Source organism: Dromiciops gliroides, chromosome 4 (genome assembly GCF_019393635.1).
Source record: "Dromiciops gliroides isolate mDroGli1 chromosome 4, mDroGli1.pri, whole genome shotgun sequence".
In the NCBI taxonomy this organism is placed as follows: domain Eukaryota; kingdom Metazoa; phylum Chordata; class Mammalia; order Microbiotheria; family Microbiotheriidae; genus Dromiciops; species Dromiciops gliroides.
This window is the reverse complement of record NC_057864.1, coordinates 125,336,643-125,359,257: the sequence shown is the minus strand read 5'-3', so window position 1 is coordinate 125,359,257 and position 22,615 is coordinate 125,336,643.

Genomic DNA, 22,615 nt, shown 5'->3' with positions numbered 1-22,615 from the left:
TTTAAATCTTAATCTTTATGCAAACCGGTTTAGACACAGCAGATGCCATTAGATGACCTATTTAACCAAAGACAACATATCTACATGTGAGCATGACAGGCTTCTTACCTATTCTAAAGAATAGACAATGTCACAGAGTCAAAGAATCTCACAGTAGGTGAGACCTCAGTGGCCATATAGTTCAACCTATGTAAAAAAACAATACTCGATAAGTGATCATCCAACCTTTGCTTGAAGACTTCTAATGAGGGGGAATTACTACCTTATGAAAGATCCCATTCCATTTCTAGATAGCTCTAATTGATAGTTGTTGGGGGTTTTTTCCTGATATCAATGCAAATATGTCTCTTTGCATATTCTACCCATTGCTCCTAGCTTTGCCCTTTGGGGATAAAAAGAAAAAACTCTTAATACTGCCACATGAAAGTCTTTCAAATACATGAAGAGAGCTCTCATATTCCTTCTTAGCCCTTTTCCAAGGGTCCTTCAACTAATTTTCAGATGGCATGGACTCGAGGCCCTTCACCATTCTAATTGTTATCCTTGGAAACTCTCTAGCTTATCTCCTGTAAGAGGGCATTTAAAAAAAGGCAAAGTCATTTTGATGAAACTCTTCTGTTGTGTCCCTGAAGATAAACTCAGCTTTTGCTTTAAAGAGGAACAAAAAATGACCTGAATTTTATGTATGTGTATCTATTAGACACATTTTAAACAGATCACCTAGATTACCATAAAAATAGCTGCAGTTTATGCATCAATATCTGTTGCAAAGGAAAGAGGTAGAGAAATTCTATAAGAACTAAATTTATCCAAATGAACTCAGCATATGTTTTAATATTTAATATTTGGAGACTTTGATACAGAAGTGGGCATTGGAAGGGCATCAAAAAAACATTGGGAGCAACATTCAGAAGAAAAGAGTTGCCAAGTCTTATATATTATTCAGAATCCTCAAACTCACATATGAATAATTTGTTCAAGAAGTGAGTTGGGAGGTATTAGGACAGGGTAAGCACAATTTCAAAATAAAATTGATTATATATTAACAGGTAGAAAATGACTAGTGACTGATATGGGAATCACTTTCCTTTTTTAAAAAATTTATTGTACTTTTAATTTAGGGAATAAAATAAGCATTCACATAACATAGTATAATAATAATTTTTAAAAGATGATTGCTTGGGGGCAGAGCCAAGATGGCAGAGAGAAGCCAGGAAGTTGCCTGAGTTCTCCCAAGTTTCCCTCAAAAATGTGTTGTTTAAAAATTTAAATGTGGATTCTAATCTGTCCCCCCCCTACCAGTTTTGGGGGGAAACTGGCTAAAATCACTGATAAATTCACCAAGAGTTTAGGCTTTTAAAGGTCTATTAAAAGATATAGGATAGAGCAGCCAGGTGGCACAGTGGATAAAGCACCGGCCCTGGATTCAGGAGGACCTGAGTTCAAAGACGGCCTCAGACACTCGACACTTACTAGCTGTGTGACCATGGGCAAGTCACTTAACCCTCATTGCCCCACAAAAAAAAAAAAGATATAAGATAGTAAAGAGAGAGAAAGATTGAGAACAGATTTCTTATAGCATGGAAATCCTAGCCTTCCTAACCTCCCACATGAAGTCCTGCCACCAAGCCTATGTCTCCAACCCAAAGAGGAAGAACCCCTCCACCAGCATCCACTTCCTACTTCGTGTTCTCCTCCCAGAAATGGGAGGTTCCTCAAGTTGATTGGCTGGTAGCTTTGATAGACCCTACCCATGAGCAAACATCACTTCCTGATGCCAAGGAATTGACCACATGGCTTGCCCTCAGACACCTTCTCCTCATGGCAGAGCTTTCCTACAGTAACTCTCCAGCAAGTGGTGTCACTCTAATCGTTACAGAAACAACATTTAATCAAACCTCTAAACGGATTCTGAAATTATAGAATCTACAAAAAACAGAGAGACACAATCTTCCAACTTGAGATAATTTGGAAGACTTCAGGAAAGGTCAGTCTTAGGCGGGCAAGGGGGGAGCACAACACTAGCAAAGCGCAGCTCACAGCGCAGTGCTGCACTGAGGGGTCTGGGCAAGTCAGCAGGAAGCTCTTGGCCACAGTGGAGCAACTGAGGACCCTTGATCCTGGCTCAGCAAGCTGGTGGTGCAGCAGGTCAGTGGTGAGATCCACCAGCACCAGCTGAGAGGGCAGATTGCCAGCTGGAGGGCCACCCACAGAACAGGCATGACCAGGCCTGACCACGCCCAGAGCAAGCGCAGGGAGCAAGCCCAGGGCAGTAAGAAATCCATAAGCCATAGAGGCCTCAGAGTAGAAAGTCAGTGACAGAGCTCCTACACCCCAGCACAAGAAGCTTGAAACAGTCATCCTTATGCCCAGAAGCGGACCTCAACTTTAACAAAATAAGCTGCAATATGAGTAAGAAACAGAAGAGGGCTCTTACCATTGAGAGCTTCTGTGTGGACAGTGAAGAGCAAAACAGAAACTCAGATGAGGATAATACTCTCAAATCGCCTACATGTGAAGCCTCAAGAGGGAAAATGAGTTGGTCTCAAGACAAAAAAGCCTTCTTGAAAGAACTCAAAAAGGATTTTCAAAATCAATTGAGAGAAGTAGAAGAAAAAATGGGGAGAGAAATGAAAACAACACAAGAAAATTATTAAAAAAGAATCAGCAGCATGGAAAAGGAAGCACATTCCTTAAAAAATTCATTTGGCCAAATGGAAAAGGAAGTGCAAAAGCTTACTGAAGTAAACAATACCTTAAAAGATGATTGCTCATCAAACTGCAAATCTAGTATGTACAAATTGTTGTTCCTTTTAAATATATAATAAAATTATCATGTGAATTTCTTCCTTTTCCTTTTTTTCTTCCTCCCTCCCCCACCCTAGAGATAGCTACCATTAAACATAAACAGGTATGTATATATGTATATGTAAAATTATTCTATATATGCTTCCATTTATCAGTTCATCCTCTAAGTCACTGTCCAAAAGAGTAGTCTGTGTATAATAAGACCCCCAACTTGTCAAAGGAAAGCTCAAAATCAGTATCAAATTAGAAGATGTGGAATCCACATTATTTAAACAAGTTGTTAACACTAAAAAAAAGTAGGGGGAATAGATACAAGAGAATAGACTATGACCATTTTCTTTTTATTAAGTGTTTTAAATTAACAAGCATTTATTCTCGGGGCAGCTAGGTAGTGCAGTGGATAAAATACCAGCCCTGGATTCAGGAGGATCTGAGTTCAAATCTGGATTCAGACACTTGACACTTACTAGCTGTGTGACCCTGGGCAAGTCACTTAACCCCTCACTGCCCCATCAAAACTACAAACGAACAAAAACATTTATTCTCTCTCCCTCCAACCCCTCCCCCCATTTGAACAATAACTTCCCTCCCCTCTCCCCCCCCCAAAAAAAAAACCCTACAACAAATATGGATAATCAAGTGAAGAATATTTCCTCACTGTCCAAGTCCAAAAATACAAACCTTATTCTGCATTTTGAATCCATCATTTTTCTGTCAGGAGATGGGCAAAATGCTTATTTTGTTCCTTTGGAATTATGGTTTGTCCTCTAATTGAATAGAGTTCTAAAATCTTTCAAAACTATTTTTCTTTATAATATAATATTCTTGTTTAATAAATTGCTTTCCTGGTTCTGCTCATTTTACTTGTCATTAGTTCATGCAATTCTACCCAGGTTTCTGGGAAACTGTCCATTTCATCATTTTTGTAGTATAATAATATTCTATTACAATCATAATTTATTTAGCCATTCTCAAATAAGTGGGCACCCTTTTTAGTTTCTAATGTTTCACTACTATGGAAAGAATTTATTTAATTATATATATGGGTGTGTATACATATATATACTAATATTTATAAGTATAAATTTTATGCGTGTATATATATATATATATGTATGTATGTATGTATGTCTGTGTGTATGGGTCCTTTTCTTCTTTCTTTGATCTCTTTGGAGTATAGTCCTAGAAGTGGTATGGCTTTGGGAATATAATTTGAAATTCCTTTCTAAAATGACTATACTATTTTAACAACCCCACCAACAATGCAATAATAATAAGTAGTAGTAGTAGTATTAATAATAATAATAAATAATAATGGCTTTTATGTAGCAGCTACTATGTTAGGCTGTGCTAAGCACTTTACAAATATCTCATCAGATACTTGCAACAACCATGCAAGGTACATGCTATTACTTCACAAATGTCCATTTTACAGTTAAGGAAATGGAAGCAAACAAAGGTTAACTGACTTGCCAAGAGTCACACAACTAGTAAGTGTCTGAGGCCAACTTTGAATTCAGGTCTTCCAGACTCTATCCACTCTGCCACTTGGCTGCACTGGTAGGCCTGTGTTTCCACAGTCCCTCCCACATTCGTCATTTTCTTTTTTTGTCATATTTGCCAATTTTGTGGGTATGAGGTAGAACTCGGGCTGCTTTAAGTTGCATTTTCCTAATTATTAGTGACACAGCATTTTTTCATGGCTTCATAGTTGCTGATAACTTGGATTTCTTCCTTTCAGAACTGCCTGTTCCTTTTCTTTTACTCCAACCACTTTCTAAGAAATTTACTGATATGTTAGTTGACAGTTTAGCACAGTGCCTGGCACACAGCAGGAACTTAACAAATGGTTATTGACTTGTTGACACAACCAAGAGACCAAAAAAGCCTAGAAACCATTTCATCCAACAAACACCTAACTTCCTCGCCAAGTTTAGAAATATGTCAGCCAAGAGCAACAGATTTAAAATGTAAACTCATTTGTAAAATCTTACAGAGGAGAAATGGTAGATGATTATGATCAGGAGCTGTATCATAAAACGTCAAGAAAGTTAAAGAAAAGTAAGTTTACAAAAAGCTTCGCAAGAGATTCATAAGTCAGGTCATCCCAAGGGCATTCAAGAATAAGGCAAAAAGGAAGAAGATAAACAGATAAAAACATTAAAATATTTCTATAATACTTTTCTCCATCAATGATATTAGAGCAACCACATTTGAATACTTATATAGATATATATGAGGAAGTAGAAATGGCAGCAAGGAAAACAAAGATGGAAAGAAAAGTTGGAGTAGATCAAGTATACACAGATATAGAGGTGATCATTTCAAGGGATCAATTCTTATGCTTTATGAAAAAGAGAAGGGTGCCAAATACTTGGAAAACAAATAAGGCATCATTACTATCAAAAAAGGCAATGAAGTAAATATGAGTAACTATTGACCCATATACATTGCAAAATCTTTTGAGAATAAGCTATATACATATCAAGAACATGTTTGTTAAAGGTATGAAATGAGAACAGCTGTTTTGCAAATATATTCTGTTGCTGTCATTGTCATTCGGTCATTTCAGATCCTCAGTGACCCCATTTGGGATTTTCTTGGCAAAGTACTGGAGTGGTTTGCCATTTCCTTCTCTAGCTCATTTTACAAATGAGGAACTAAAGCAAACGGAGTTAAGTGACTTGCCCAGGGTCATACAACTAGTAGTGTCTTTGGCCAGATTTGAACGCAGGAAGATGAGTCTCCTTGGTTCAAAGTCCAGTGCTCTATCTACTACACCATCTACCTGCCCCCAAATATATTCTACACAAGAATAGCAGAATATAGTGGATAAGAGAGCTGGCGTTGGAGCCAGCATGAATTAATGAATGAAAGGGAATTTTTTATTCATGTACTATGTACCATGTACTCTGCTAAGCACAGAAATACAAATAGTGAAGATGGTCCCTGCTCTCAAGGAACTTGCATTCTAAGCAGAGGAAACAACACATAAAGTTTAGTGGTGATCAGGGAAGGGATTCAGAAAATAACAGGGAGACAGCTAGGTGGCGCAGTGGATAGAGCACCAGCCCTGGAGTCAGGAGGACCTGAGTTCAAATCCGTCCTCAGACACTTAACACTTACTAGCTGTGTGACCCTGAGCAAGTCACTTAACCCCAATTGCCTCACCAAAAGAAAAGAAAAGAACAGGAATAGTGAGTAAAGCCCTAAGAGAGTAGATTGAAAACACTCTTTCCAGTAGCAATGGCAACACTGATTCAATCATAGTTCCAGAACCAGAAATCAGGAAGAAGGGCAATAAGGAGACAAGTCAGCTGGCAAGAAGATGGCTGAGAATACAAACAAAGCTAGCCTGGACTCATATGGAAAGCCATAATGAGCAGTCATGAATCAGGAAAGTTGGGGAAGGGGGAGTGTTTTAGGGGGGGAAGTCCAAAAGGAAGTTCCTTCAGGGCATGTTCTCTGGTCAGGGTAACAAGAAAGCTATCAAAGAGATGCCTAGGGAGTTTTTAAAAGAGGACCTGGATCCAAGTTTTACCTTTGACCCATACTAGCTGTGTGATCCTGCACAAGTTTTTTAACTGATCAGTGTCCTAACACAACTCTCTAAAACTAGTTACACAAAGGGTAAAGATATTCATTGGTAGTTGAAGTTCCTTACCAGGAATTTTTATACTGATAAAACCACTGGTCCAGTGCAAAAAAAAAAAAGAAAAAAAGAAAACTCTACATCAGACCACATCTTTACAGTCATATAACTAGTGTAGAGAATATAAGATGCCATTGTGTTTATATGCAGATTATAAAAGAGCATCTCACAGAATAGAGTATAATATTCCCTCCATTAAGGGGCAGCTAGGTGGCGCAGTAGATAGAGCACTGGCCCTAGAGTCAGGAGGACCTGAGTTCAAACCTAGCCTCAGACACTTAACACTAGCTGTGTGACCCTGGGCAAGTCACTTAACCCCAATTGCCACAACAAAAAAAGACTTCCCTTCAACAAAATATCATGCATATGATCAAACACTGTAAGAAGAAAGACAATTTTGTTTTCTGATTATAAATATCAGATGAGGCATAAAATAGAGAGAAGCATGCCCACCAAGGGTGTTTGTCACCATCACTGAGAATATTCAGTTCAGACTTCAAAGGGAGAAATCATTCCCTACAGACAATGAGTTCTTCTAGATACTCTTATTTATGAATGGAATTGTACTAATTGGACCAAGCTCCAGAACACCAAACTCCTTGTCTCCTAAATGAGATTCATAATCACTCAAGATTTCAGTCTAACTATCCATGTATGAGAATACTTTTTTGTCCAGGCCAGAGGTTCTTAACCACTCTACAGATAGATTCAAGGGATTCATGAATCTGGATGGGAAAAAAACCTACTTCATTATTTTCATTAACTTCTAATTGAAATTTAGTTTTTCCTTTAATGATTTGAAAAATATTATTCTGAGAAGGAGTCCATAGACTTTTCCAGACTGCCATATAGGTCCATGACACAAAGTGGAGAACCCTTAAACTAGAGGACAAAAAGGAAACTTTATCTTTCTATTCTCATAGCTAGGCACCTTCCTAGACTGTGTACATGTAGTTGAATGCAAAATTAATTGGGCTAGTGTACCAGTATCTTGGATAGCAACTACAGATGGCAATATTTGAAGAAGAGCAGGCTGGATTGCCTTTGGAAAATTGTATAGTGCTTTTAAAACCTCAAATTATTCCTGGGAAAAAAGCGTCCATTTTTAATATTCTTCTAATGATGTTTATGGCCCCAGGAGTCAAAAGACCTAAAATATGGCCCCCAATTCACTGAGAAGTCAACCAATAGAAAACACATGTGAGGATATCAAGGAAAGACCTAGAGAAGAAGAGGTTAATAAGATGAGGATTTCAGGGAAAAAGATCACAAGCCTGGCATGAAGTTATATTATAATTTTAGTGATGGAGTATTTCAATTATCCAGAAATCTGCTGCAAATCTTTGTGAAAAGCACAGGAGCTAATAAAGTCTGGATTTGCCTCAATAAAAGTTCCACCCTTCAAAAGGCAGAGGAATAAATAAGAGGAAGTTCTATTCTATATATGATTCTCACTAATACAGAAAAACTGATCGTTGGGATGGAAATCATAGGAACTTTGGAAAGAAGTAAGCACTCCTTCCTAGAGTTTGTAATAGAAAAAGGATGAAAAGCTAGCATTGGACATGGAAATCTAGATATTAGACATTAAATATAGATATTAAAAGATCATATTTCAAAAAGTTATCGGGAAAAACAAATAAGATTCCATGAACTAAAATGCTACAGGGAAATTCAGTCCAGGAGAGATAAGAAGCTCTTAAAAATCAAAGGCTGAAGATGCAAAGGGGAATTATTCTGACAAGGAAAAATAAGATGGGATGCACAAGGAACTCAACAACCATCTTGGATATTTAAAAGAAGAAGAAGAAGTATGGAAAAAATAATAAATAACAGGACAACTATAAGAATGTGGAACAGGAGTGCTAAAGTCTTTATTGAGCTGAGGCTGTTGAAAAAGTCTGACAATAAACATGATTTGACATGTTTTTAAGTCATATTGAGGCAGCGAGGAGGGTCAAACAAAGACCCCTTCTCAGAGTAGATGTGCTGATGATAAATGACAATAGAGAGAAGGCTGAGCAATTCAAGTCTAAGTTTACTTCCGTTTTCGTTACAAAAGAGATCACCTTTGCTCTGGAAATGACAGAGCAAAAAACGCTAAAAGGGGGTGGATAGGCAAAATAAGTAAGAAAATTTCAAGACATCTCCTAGATGCTCTTGAGGAACTCCAGTCACCTGGCCCATATCAACAATGTCTCCTGGTCCTGAAAGGACTGGGGGATGTCACTGCTGAGTCACTGTCAGTCAATCAACATGTATTTATTAGGCATCTATTTGTCATATACTGTGCTAAGTAGTGGGAAGGGAGAGCATTTCAAGTATAGGGGACAGCTAGGGAAAATGTCTAGAATATGGAGACAGAATGTCATATACAAGGAAAAAGGAGACCAATGTCACCGGATCACAAAGTACATGAAGGGACGTAAGGTATAAGAAGATTGGAAAAATAGGAAGGGTTTGGGTTATGAAAGGCTTTAAAAGCCAAACAGATGATTTTATATTGAATCCTGGAGATAATAGAGAGTCACTGGAGTCTACTGAATAGGGAGTCCTACACAATCTTTAGGAAAATTAATTTGACAGCCGACTAGAGGTGGATTAGAGAGGGGAGAGACTTGAAGTAGAGGCCAACTAGAAGGGTTTTGTAGTAGTCCAGGGATGAGGTAATGGGGGCCTGTACCAGGGTGGTGGCAGTGTCAAGGGACATAAGGGGCATATAAGAGAAATGTTATAAAGGTAGAAATGTAGAAACAACAGGACTTGGCAGATGACTGGATATGGAGCAGGGTTGGTGAGAGAGAGAGGGAGGAGCAGAGAAGAGATGAACAGGCACTGGTGAAGCCACCCAGCGCCCTCTCAGCCAAAAGAATTCTCTGAATCAACTGATTGAAGCAGATCCTCTCTAGCTGCTCAACTGCTACTCTGGGTCTTATCTCTCATTTTGCTGACAAGCTGCTTTGGCTCAACTTTGACCATCCATCGTCCTCCCTGACCTCTTTTCCACTCCTGATCCTCTTGCTGCTCTGCCTTTGCTGATGCTGTATTATCTGGACATGCCTTCTTCTAGGACTCCTGAACTCTGCTTTGGCTAACTAGCTACTGTTTTCCACATTACACTGAATAACCAGCCTGCCTCTCCTTAATGTGATTACTTAGCTGTGTGTGTGTCTCTCACAAATATGAGAAATAGTGTATCTCTATTTTAGATAGGAAAGCATATGAGAAATCCATTGTACAATGTCTAACAAAACTCTAAGCATTCCACAGTGCCTGCTTCAGCTGCCCTCATGGCCAGTAGGGGCCCAGGGGAAATCTCCCCATGCTTGGGGTAGACATTCTCCTAACTCACTGATGGGTCTGAGGCCCGTCAGTTACCCTCAAACTGGATTAGTCTGTCTGCTGAAAGGGTTTTTCCAGGGTATGGCCACTGAGCATGCTACGGCTTCTTCCCTATTACTGTCAAGTGCAACATCCTCCTCCTGATACCTCAGGCTCACAACGGAGGAGTCATTCTGGATTCCTCAATATGCCCCACCCCTATATCCGATCCCACTTTAGTACAAGCCCTCACCTCACGCCTAGACCACTGCAATAGTCTGCTGGTACATCTGCCTGCCTCAAGTCTCTCCCCATTCCAAACTATCCTCTATTCAGCAACAAACATGATTGTCCTAAATTGCAGATATAGCCAAGTCACCTCCATTCCTCAATAAACTCCAGTGGCTCCCTATTGCCTCCAGGATCATATATATTTTGGTATTCAAAACTCTTCGTAACATAGCCTTACTTTGATAGTCTTCTTACAACTTACTCTTCCATGCAGTGATACTGGCCTCTTGGTTGCTCCATAAACAAGATACTCCATCTCTCGGCTCCAGGCATTTTCTCTGTCTGTCCCTCCAATTAGAAGGAAGCTTTTCCCACCTCCTCTTATTCTGCTGCCTTCCCACTTTGAATTATTTTCTATTTATCCTGCTTGTAGGTTATCTGTACATATTTGATGTTTGTCTCCTTGAATTGTGAGCTCCCAGGGGCAGCTAGGTGGCACAGTGGATAGAGCACCAGCCCTGAATTCAGGTGGACCTGAATTAAAATCCAGCATCAGACATTTAACACTAGCTGTATGACCCTGGGCAAGTCACTTAACCCCAACTGCCTCACCCCCCCACCCCGAAAAAATTTCGAGCTCCTGGAGGGAAGTGATTGTCTTTTGTCTCTTTTTGTATCCCCACCACTTAGCACAGTGAAAATGGCACGAAGTAGCTACGTAATAAATGGTTATCAACTGACCTTTAGTTACTAAAAGAAAAGGGAATGTCTTCATGGAAATTGGGTCATGAAAGAAGAAAACATGTCAATAAGTAGAGATGACAAATGTTTCAAACAGAGGGAAGGACCCACACAAATTATGAGAGGTTGGAAAAGTGGGGCAAGTCTGAGGAAAAGATCACACCTAGAATTAGAAGAAGGGTCAGAAATCATCTAGCCCAACCCTTTCATTTTACTGATGAAGAAACCAAAGTCCTGGAAGGTGAAGACACAGGTATAATATAAAAATGAATTTAAAAGCATTCATTTTTATTAAATGCTTGCTATGTATCGAGACCTGTGTTAAGCATGAGAATCACAATTCAAACTCAGGACTACAAATTTAGTGTTTCTCTCTGTAATGTACATGGTCACCCCTCCTGGTAAAGAAGGCCAAATGAGATCTGGGAAAAGATAGTAGCCTAATTTGGTCAGAATACAGACTATGAGAAGGAAAGGAGTGTGAAACACAGCGAGAAACTTTAGTCAGAGTGTAGGCCTTAAAGTCAAAGCTAATGAGTTTGTATTTTGCTTTACAAGCAATAGTGAGGTCACAGTAAGGTCTTTGAGCAAGGTAATGATGTGGTCAGATCTGTATATTAGGAAGATTATTTTGGTGGTTGTTTGCTAGATCCAGGTTGTTTTGCTGGTTATATAAGCAGAGATTAAAGCATAGGACACAGTTTTATTGCTGTTTTAAGTTATATGATCAATAAGGACAATCTACATAATTTTCAATTATCTTGAAAATATTTCTATGGGTTGCAACTTTTTAAAAAAAAATCTGGTTTGGGGGACAGCTAGGTGATACAGTGGATAAAGCACTGGCCCTGGATTCAGGAGGACCTGAGTTCAAATCTGGCCTCACATACTTGACACTTATTACCTGTGTGACCCTGGCCAAGTCACTCAACCCTCATTGCCCTGCCAAAAAAAAAAAAAAAGATCTGGTTTGTAGATGTTTCCATTGGCAGTTATATAATTAAATTATTTTCAACCAAAAGATTTATACAGAGATTCCAAAAAGCATTTGGGAACAGGAGTGACAGTTGTTACATGTCAAAGCAAACAAAAAAATATATATTATTGAACTGTGTTTAACAGTTTGCAATATGTTGGGTCTTTCATTACTTTTGTTTTAGAGTGCCAGGGAACAAAATGTAGAGCCAACTTCTAATGCATGTATAAAACTATTTAATACTTAATTATAAATTTCTACAGCACATTTCATAAGCAAATTAAATCAGTTTGTAAGCATCATTTTGAAGAAAAAACTGTTTTACTAAACCCAGTACTACAAAAATAATTAGCAACATGTGGCCTTAAAAAGAAGGGGTTTTGTTTTTGTTTTAATTGCTAAGTTTTAGTATTTTACTATTAGATAAATGATTTAACAATTTTCCTTGAAAAGTAGGGTCAAAAAGTTCAAGCATTTTATTTCCATTTAGCTCAGTTGGCTAAATTCTAAGTAATTATTCTTAAAATTCAAGCATTCTAAAGCAACTCCTATCTCCTTACACTCAGTGATCTATAATTAAAATTAAGTAACTGTTGAACATATTGGGAAGTTGGTCTAAAATATGACCCTCAGTAATTTGGACTATTTACTTAACATTACATTTATCAAGGTAAATCCCATTGTAATTGTTTTCTTCTGTTTCCTCAACCACTTGGCATGATGCCACATAATGTACTTTTTTTGCACTTTAGAAAGTTCAATATCTTACTTAGAAACAGCTTTGAAAATTGGCACATGGCCTATTTGCAACTGATACTAAAGCTTAAATACCTTCCCAACAAAGTTACACTAACTTCAAAATATTCTAGGCTCAACCATTAAAATGTTTTTGTTTCGGTTACAACACTAATGAATACCAAATGTTAACATTTGTTTTAGCTGGTCTATTGCGCTAGGGATTTCACTTAAAAGAAAAGGTTGGATCAGCTCCCCATTATATAACTGAGAGCAGAACTGTCGATATGATCCTATGCACTAATCCATATAATGTTTGAAAGATTTAATATTTAAGTTTAAGTTCAAGCATCAAAAAAAGTCAAATTCAGAAAGCCAACTCAATTAATTGTCATATTTTTTCCTGCAGAATAAATAGCAAAATCTTGGTTTCTTTTCTCCACATGGAGATTCTCTTTCTTCTTGAACTTGGATAAACACAACCTTCACCTTGATTGTTCTATTCCCTTAAAGTGAGGTGAGAATGTTGTACTTCCTTACAAATGTAAAAAGAATATAAACTGTCTAAAAGAGGGGGAAAACACTCTTCAAAGTATTTATAGTCCATTAAGGCTTGGCAAATAGAACCAATATGACAGGACTTTTAGGAATGCATTTATCAAATTCTCTTATCCATCACTGCTAGAGAATGACTCACTGTGAGTAAGATATGAGGATTTCACCTTCAAACACTGGATCCTAAAGAGGCTGTGGAGATATGTGTGTCCCTCTCTCCACACTTTTCGATTTAACAGAAAGAGACTGGCCTTTTAAAAATATTACCAGGGGGCAGCTAGGTGGTGCAGTGGTTAAAGCACCGGCCCTAGATTCAGGATCTGAGTAGTTCAAACCTGGCCTCAAACACTTGATAATTACTAGCTGTGTGACCCTGGGCAAGTTACTTAACCCTCATTGTCTCGCAAAACAAACAAACAAATAAATAAATAAATAAATGGCTAGATGGATGAATGAATAAAATTTATATCACCAAAGTGTTCCTTTACAGAGGATGGGAAACTAGGCAATACCTGTCCATCACATATAGTCTCAGGGGGCCTGGGGAACATGGCATGTTCAAAGGTAAGCATATACATAATAATTAGTGTAATAGGAAAACATTCCATAAGAAAACCATTCTGAATTCTGGACCCAAATACCCAACGTTTGGATACCTTATCATTTGGAAGTTTGTACTTTTATGGCATGAAAAGCCCCCTCTGTAACTTCCGACCACTCACTACTCCTAGTTCTTTTCTCTGGAGCCAAAGAGAAAAAGTCTAATCCCTCTTTCACATGATAACCCTGAAAACAGCTCTCATGTCCCCTTTAAGAGTTCTCTCCAGATGAAATACCCTAAGTTTATTTTAATATTTTGATAATGGCTTTCAATGCAATTAATTTCCTTTGTAATTATGTATTTTACATAACACATTTTAAAACATTCTGAGAAGGGGCCCATGGGTTTCACCAGATTGCCAAATGGGTTCGTGATACTAAAAAGGTGAATAACCCTTGTCCTACGAGGTCTCCCTCCTCAAATCTATCCTTTCTAGATCAATCCTCTACACAGGTGCCACTCAGAGGGATTTTCACTGATAGAAGAAATGTAAGCAAGGCATATTCCAATACATCCAATTCATGTACCCATTATACAGATTAAGCTCTGACCATGTCACTCCCCTCCTCAATAGGTCTCTCCACTTTCTCTCCTTTCATTCTCTTCTTAACCCCTTACAATCCAACTTCTGACATAATCATTCCACTGAAACTGCTGTCCCCAAAGTTACTAATGATTTCTTAGTTACCAAATCCAATGGTCTTTTCCTTAATCCTCATTCTCCTTCACCTCTGTGCAGCCTTTGACACTGTTGATCACAATCTTTCTCTAGGTTTTTGGGATACTACTCTCTCCTGCTTCTTATCCTATCTGAGCATTCTTTCTATGCCTCCTTTTCTGGGTCCTGTTCCAGATCAAACCCCATGATCCTCTAACAGTGTCACTCAGGGTTCAGTCTTGGGTACTCTTTTCTTCTCCCTCTTTACTACTTCACTTGTTGATCTCATCAGCTCCCAACACCTAACATACTACTTTGCTTATAATAAGTGCTTTCTAACACTTGGTGATTATAAGGGAGGTCGGTGGCATTACAAAAACACTTGATCTTTGAGAAGCTAAATGTTCCTCTAAATTCTACTGATGTATTAAGTTAAAAGATCAGAAACATTGTACAAAAGCCACATAATCTTTACTTCCTGAAGATATGACCTTCATAGTTAGCATTTAATATTTATTATGCCCTAAGCTTTTTTTATTCAGGATGATATATCTATTTGAATAAACATTTGTCCTTTTGCAAAACTACAGTTAAAGTCATCATCTGTTATGTTAGCCAACATTCTATATATAAAGTCCCACATGATAAACAATTGTTCCTTGAATGTAGTATTAAGGAAATAAGTTCTCTCTAGATCAGTAGCTATTGCTAATGCAACAGCATTTAATTTGAGAGAAAATAACTTTATAAGCCATTGTGTTTTCCTTTTTATTGTAAGTACATGGAAACTGAGAACTAAGTCTGTTATCTATTACTTAGCCCTTTTAAACTCGATTTTCATTATTTTAAACTGTCCTATAAGAGACTGCTTTTAACTTTATAAGCCATCTTACAAATAGGGCATAAATCCTAAATATTTAATAAGTACTATCTAAATATATTCGAGTCAGTATTTCTACTTTTAACATAAACTCAAAATAGGCTTTCACTTAAACACCAACTAGCACCTCTGAAAGAACTAAGAAACATGCTGCCCTTTGAAAGTATTTGAAGGTACATCAAAAATGTTTCATGGTATCTAAGCCTTGTTAAAATATGAGAGTCTAACACTACAATGTTCAGAAAAGGACAGAGTTATTTCTTGGTACGTTATTTAAGATAAAGCTATTGCTCTTTCTCTACTCCTATTTCTCCACAAAAGTATAGGTAGGGCCTCATTAATGCAAATAATGACTCCCCTCAAGTGGTATGATTATTCCAAATTGCGGCACCATATATGTCCACATTGGGCTGGAAGCAATGATGGTTCTTGTACATAATTATCACTTCAAATGCTAAGAATTTGGATATGGCCCCTTCCAGGGATTCATCATTTGTACTAATCAGGAGCTCACTGTATGTCAAAGTTACTTCAACATTTTGTCAACAACCAAGAAGTACAAACCACGAAAAAAAAAGTTTTTAAAAACATAATTTTCTAAGAGATGATTCCAATATCAGAAATATCTGACTCAGGACATTAACTCTTTCTGAATATTTGTACACAATACATTCAGTAGATTAATATTCCTCTTAAGAAACTTACTGCTAAAAGAACAGAAACTTGTGAATACTATTAAAGAATTTCCAATAACAGAAGACACAGGTATATAATATACTCTTAGGGTTTAAATAAGAAGTTTCCAGGGCAGCTAGGTGGTGCAGTGAATATAGCACTGGCCCTGGATTCAGGAGGAACTTGGTTCAAATCTGGCCTCAGACACTTGACACTTACTATCTGTGTGACCCTGGAAAAATCACTTAACCCTCATTACCCTGCAAAAATAAACAAACAAACAAACAAACAAACGAATGAATGAATGAACAATCGAACAGATTAATTAATTAATAAAAAAAGAAGTTTCACATTTTCCCATTTCATCATTGCAACAGTATTGTGAAGTAGATAGTACAAATATTATTATTACCATTTAAATTATGAGAAAACTGAGGCTCAGAGAGTTTAAGTGACTTGTCTAAAGTTACACTGCCAGAAAGTGTTTGCCACTAGTTAACATAATTCTTTATAAGCTCTAAGAACCAAAGCAGGAATAGCAGGGACTAACTCCTAACAAAGAAAATAGTTTCCTTAGTTGGAATTATTATCAACAAAGGAAACATTCAGAAGAAGGAAATAAAACTTTCCCGAAAAAAAAGTAAATAAAGTATTATCCTCTGCTATAGAATTTTCTTTTTTTGTTTTTGTTTTGTTTTTGAGGGGAAATGAGAGTTAACTGACTTGCCCAGGGTCACACAGCTAGTAAGTGTCAAGTGTCTGAGGCTGAATTTGAACTCAGGTCCTCCTGAATCCAGGGCCGGTGCTTTATCCACTGCGCCACCTAGCTGCCCCCTGCTATAGAATTTTCTACAGGTTGGTATTTATCTTTTTCCTTGTGGGGAGGGAGAAGGAGAGAGTGATGTAAATTTATGACTTTATTGGCATAGGAAGTAAAAGAAGGGAAAATCAAGCAATGCAGATTGGCATTTCTTTTTGAGAATGGGGGTAGGGGGTGGGGGAGGAAGGCACTGTCAGAGTAAGTGACTTATCTATGACCATATAGCTAGTATGAGTCAGAGGCATAATGGAATCTCTGATCTTTCTGAGATCACGACTGGCTCTGTCTACCATACCACATTTCCATCAATGATAGATGCTGCACTGGATTAGGGTTTAAGAGGTTAAGTTTCAAGTCTTGGTTCTGCCACTGATTTGTAATGTAACCTTGAACAAGTCACTCAGAGACCTCAGTTTCCTCATTTGTAAAATGAGAGGATAGTACTATTCAACTACTATTTTGTGTCTGTTTTTTTGTTGTCATTTTTTGTCTTCTTTCTCCGAGAGAGAGCAAGTTTCTGATATGTAAGTCTAGCTACTAGGTCTTATGTCTTGTAAAATATAGCCTTTATATTAGAAAGGAGAATAATAAAATTTCTGATAGAAAGAACAGATCAAAAATAAGTAGAGGGTGGCAGCTAGGTGGCATAGTGGATGAAGCACTGGCCTTGAATTCAGGAGGACCTGAGTTCAAATCTAGCCTCAGACACTTGACACTCACTAGCTGTGTGACCCTGGGCAAGTCACTTAACCCCCATTGCCCTGCAAAAAAATTAAATAAAATAAGTAGAGGGATCATAAGACAGCATCTAGGTGTCCCTGGTGAGCTTGTTTTTTGTTGTTGTTCAGTCATATCAGTAATAACCAATGGTCTGTGACCCTTTTGGGGTTTTCTTGACAAAGATACTGGAGTGGTTTGCCATTTCCTTCTCCAGCTCATTTTACAGATGAGGAAATGGAGGCAAACAGGATTAAGTGATTTGCCCCAGGTCACATCTAGGAAGTGTCTGAGGGCAGATTTGAGCTCACAAAGACAAGTCTTCTTAACTCCAGACCTGGCATTCTATCCACTGTGCCACCTAACTGCCTAGCTAGCTTAAGGTGGAAAACCCAAAAGAACTAAAAGAATGGTGAATGTGATCGCTGAACTACTGTCAGGGCAGGGACTGTCTTAATTGTATCTGTATCCCCAGCATTTAGCACAGTGCTTGGCACATAATAAGCATTTAATAAATATTTTTTCATTCATTCCTTCATCACGAAAAAGGATGAGAAGAGAGTAAATGTCCTGATTTTCAGAAAATGGAAAAGGATATGGCTTACAAATTATAGGCTAGTGTGTTTGACTAGTAATTCTGGCAGTGTTCTAAACTGTATCTACTCTCATTCTCCTCATTTTTTTATGGAGTTCAGATAGAAATGATTTCAGGGCAACTATTACCCTGTAATCTTTTATATTCAATATTCTGCAGACTAATACATATGGATAAAATAATTCCTTTTTGTAGTTGAATAAAAGCATTATGATAAAAGCTAATTCTCTATAGATTCAGTGAAATCATCTTGATACAACTCTAACAGCACACAGGGTGAGGGGATGATAAGCAACTCATTTAGTTCCCAAATGATTTTGATTTCATCTGATAGGTATCTCGATATATTTTGAAAAAAATTCATTTCATGTAGCCTGGAGAGTATGGATATTTTGGACAGCAAAATCTATTAAATTTTTTAAATGTTTTTTGTGCATCGCTGGTATACTGGGTAATTATAGGCTTCTGCAGTTGCAGTATGGTTAAAGTTGCAAAGTTTTCAGAACCACCTCCTGCCCTACCCCCAAAAGAAAACTCGGAAAAGATATCACTATGTCGACTCTTCCTTTGCTCCAGTTTCTTACCAGAAGAGATGGTTCTTTTCCTTTCTAAGTCCAACCCCTCTATGAATAAAATCCCATCTCCTGTTTCCTCTAGTCTTGCGGATACTATTTCCATATCTCTCACATCTGTGCCCTCGCCTCCACTCACATCTCTTCAGGCATCACTTAATTTCCCACCCAACTGAACTCATTTTGGGCTTCATTTGACTTCTCCACTAAGCCCCACTTCCCACCCACCCCCACTTCTCTGTGCCACTACCCAATTTTCTTTTGTGTGCTGTCTTCCCCCAATGGATTATAAACTCCTTGAGGCAAGAACTGTCTTTCTTCTTCATATTTGTATCCTCAGGGCTTAGCATAATACATGGTATATAGTAGACAATAGATGTTTATTGACTATTATTTACTTATTGACACAATAGCTGCCCTAGTTCAGATCATTATCAGCTCTGGTCCCTGGGCTACTTACTGCAGTCTCCTTCTTGATCTCCCTGCATGTAGCCTCTCACTTCTTCAATCCATCCTCCACATTGCTGCCAAGCTGAGCTAAATCATAGATTTGATAAAGTAATTCCCCTGCCCAAGGAAGTTCAGTAATTCCCTATTGTTACTTGGAAAACTACAAACTCCTCTATTTGACATTTAAAGTCACATCTGGCTCCAGCCAATCTTTCCAAGCTGACTTCACATTACTCCCCCTCACATACTTTATGTTCCAACAGAACTAGTCTACTGACTGTTCTCCATACATAACATTCCACTTCTGCCTGCTTCTAGGCCTTGGCACAGGCTGTCTCCCATGTCTGGATTGATCTCCTCTGTCTCTGCCTCTTAGAACCCTTAGCTCCAAGACTCAGTTTAAGTACCAACTCCTGCAAGAGGCCTTTTCTAGTCCAACATGCTTCTAAACGTAGGTGCTGATGACAAAGGAGTCCCATCTTCCCTATTTTCTTGGGACCTGAAATCAACCAGAATATTACTTAAATTCAGATTTCCAAGTAAAAGAGGTAGTAAATTTTACAGAGAGAGATTTCAGGTAGTTTGAGTCTCCGTTTTTTTAAGGCTAGGTACTCATTCAAACAAAACTAGTAAACTAGTCACAACTGATTTCAAATCATATGTATCATTGCACTGGCTTTTCAAAAGTGATTTATCAAAGATTTAGATTTCCCAATTATATATATATACATATATGTGTGTGTGTGTGTGAAATATGTGTGTATGTGTATATATATATACATATATATATGCGCATGTGAGTGTGTGTTATATAAAGAAAATACAAAAATGCAGGCATTACTATTTGTACAGACTAACTAAAAAAGTATGTTATATTCTTCAAGCAGAGTAATGATGCACAACCTGCAACATACAACCTATTCATTTGAAGTATCATGAAGTTTTATTTCTTATAAGTTAAGTTACAATGACTATTAGGTCATTCTGAAACAATATTGCACCATAACTCACTTTTCTTCCTCAAGAACTTCTAATAGAAATCAACAATCATATTTCCCCCCAGCAACTGGTTTAAAAGTCCTACTGAATGATTAAGCCTACAATATGAAGATTTCAAGGCTTAAAATGGTAATTAATTTTTCATGACATGTTCAAACATTTCTATTGGGTAGAGTCCATGTTTCAAAGACAAGAGAATATATAACACCTGTTCCTTACAAATGCTCAAAGTTTTTCAATCATTTAACCAATGATAGCTGCTTAAGTGTCTAAAATATCAAGAATGAAAAATGATTATTAGATGTACAATACTGTGAACAAGTCAAAACTTTACTCATCAGGAAAAACTTCTTAACAAAGGCAATATTCTGTAAACACAAGCAGAGATGACATATTGTTTGTTTAACCATTTAGTTCATAATGGATTATCCAAGTACAGTAATACTAAAAGGTTATGTATCTGTTACAACATTCCGACCCCTTAACAAAGGTGAGCTATTGTATAACTAGCATGAACCCTTTTTCATCATTGCTATTCATTAATGCTGAAGCTACAAGCATTGTGTAATTTAGTCCTTAGGTCATCTTTCAAGAGTTTCAAGACTCTAAGTAATTTATTAAATAAACAGACTCAGGAAGTAATCTTCTTTACAGATAGAGTTTTAAAATTAATGACATCAAATTATTTTATCATGATTATAATAGGTATAAGAGCATACAGTAGGCATAAGAACATACAGTAAGCCTAAGAACCCAGTATGTATAAGAACATAGTGTATAGGATGATGCTTGTCCTATAGTCATGTCCTTGCATTACATAATATGTAGATTCCTTACAAGTCAGGTGCAAGTGAAATCTTACAGGGGAAGGGGAGGGGAATCATATTTTAGATGTATTAAAAAAGACTATCATAAAAATCCTACTTCCAATGTTTCTTCACGCCATGGAGACCACCAGGGATTCTTGAAGACTATACCAGGGGAGTACAAGCTCTGAAAAATTCTGCCAAGCTAGAAAGACTCAAATACATTTCCAGGAACCATCTACATGCCACTTTCTGAAGACCAGTCTAACTAAAGAGAGAGAAGCGGATCATAAATGAGTGGCCACCTCCATGAATTCTTTGGCCATGAGAACACAACAAACAACAAGATGGTCCTCAGTACATTACTGCAGTTCTGAAATGACAGTAATAAGAGTGGCAGGAAAAAGGCAGAGGCGGCTAAAAATCATGGTTTTTAGACTGAATAATACAAACATTTGAAAGACAGTATGTCCTAGTGCTGATCTCAGAGCTAGAAACACATGGGTTCAAGTTCTACCTCTGACACTGGCTCTGGGCAATTCTCTAAGATGGAGAAAAAGGTGCCAGCTTGCATCAGCAGGAGTGTCCTCATCTGCCCCTATCCCCTAGAAACATTTAACTCCATTGGTATACTGGAGAAAATGAATAACATCAATACTGACATTCTCATTTATACAAAATGAGAAGTAGAGAGAAAATATAGTTAAGTGCTAGGATAGTTAACAAGATCTTGTAAAGGTGAATACAGGAGTTAGAAGAGTTAGTTTCAAGAGGAAGGAATAGTTGTTGAACACTTTCCAGTACAATCCTGTATTGCTCTATAAACATTGCCTGGGCTCAGCAAGAAGGCTCCGGCAATGAAGCCATCATTGGACAGGAGACTTGGGGACTGCAGGCTGCTAACAATAACAACTAGAATTTATATAGAGCTTCATGGCTTGCAAAGAGCTTTATAACACTTTGCACATATCTCATTTGAAACTCACCCCTCGGCAATACAGTATAATCAGTAAAATGCTGAACTTGGAAACCTGGATTCAAATCCCATTTCTGATACTAACTAGTTTTGTAAGCATGGGTAATTCCTTAACACCTGTCCACTATGTTATAAACAGGTTTCAATCTGTATTGGGGGAAGGAATTCCCACATCAACAAAATCACAGAGTCCTGACTGTTATTTATTAATGTACCAGAAGTGCCTAGCACTTATGGAAGAAGTGCTTTGTAAAGAATTAATCAATAAATCAAAGTTCATTGAACTGAATGACCAAGTCAACAAGCACTTATTTAGCACCTACAAGTCAGGCATGGTACTATGTTCTAGGAAAGTCCAGCAAACAATAGTCCCTCTTCTCAAGGAGCTCACAGACTAATGGGGGAGAAAATATGCAAATAACAATGTGCTAACAAGATATGGACAGGATAAATTAGAGATAATCAACAGAAGGAAAATTTTAGCATTGAAGACCAGAAAAGACTTCTTGCAAAAGGTGGGATTTTATCAGAGACTTGAAGGAAGTCAAGGAAAGTAGGAGACAGAGATGAGGAGGAAAAGGGTTTCAGCTATGGAGCAAGCAAAAATGTAAAGTTAGGAGACGGAGTGTCATATGTAAAGCAGTTGGTGGTACAGTGGATAGGGTGCTGGATCTGGAGTAAGGAAGACCTAAGTTCAAATCTGTCCTAAGACACTTACTAGTGATGTGACTCACAGTGTTGCTGTGAGGATCACATGAGATAAAAGCTGTAAAGGAACTTAGCACAGTTCCTGGCACATTGTAGCTGCTATATAAATGCTTATTCCCTTGCCCTCCACCCTTCGCGT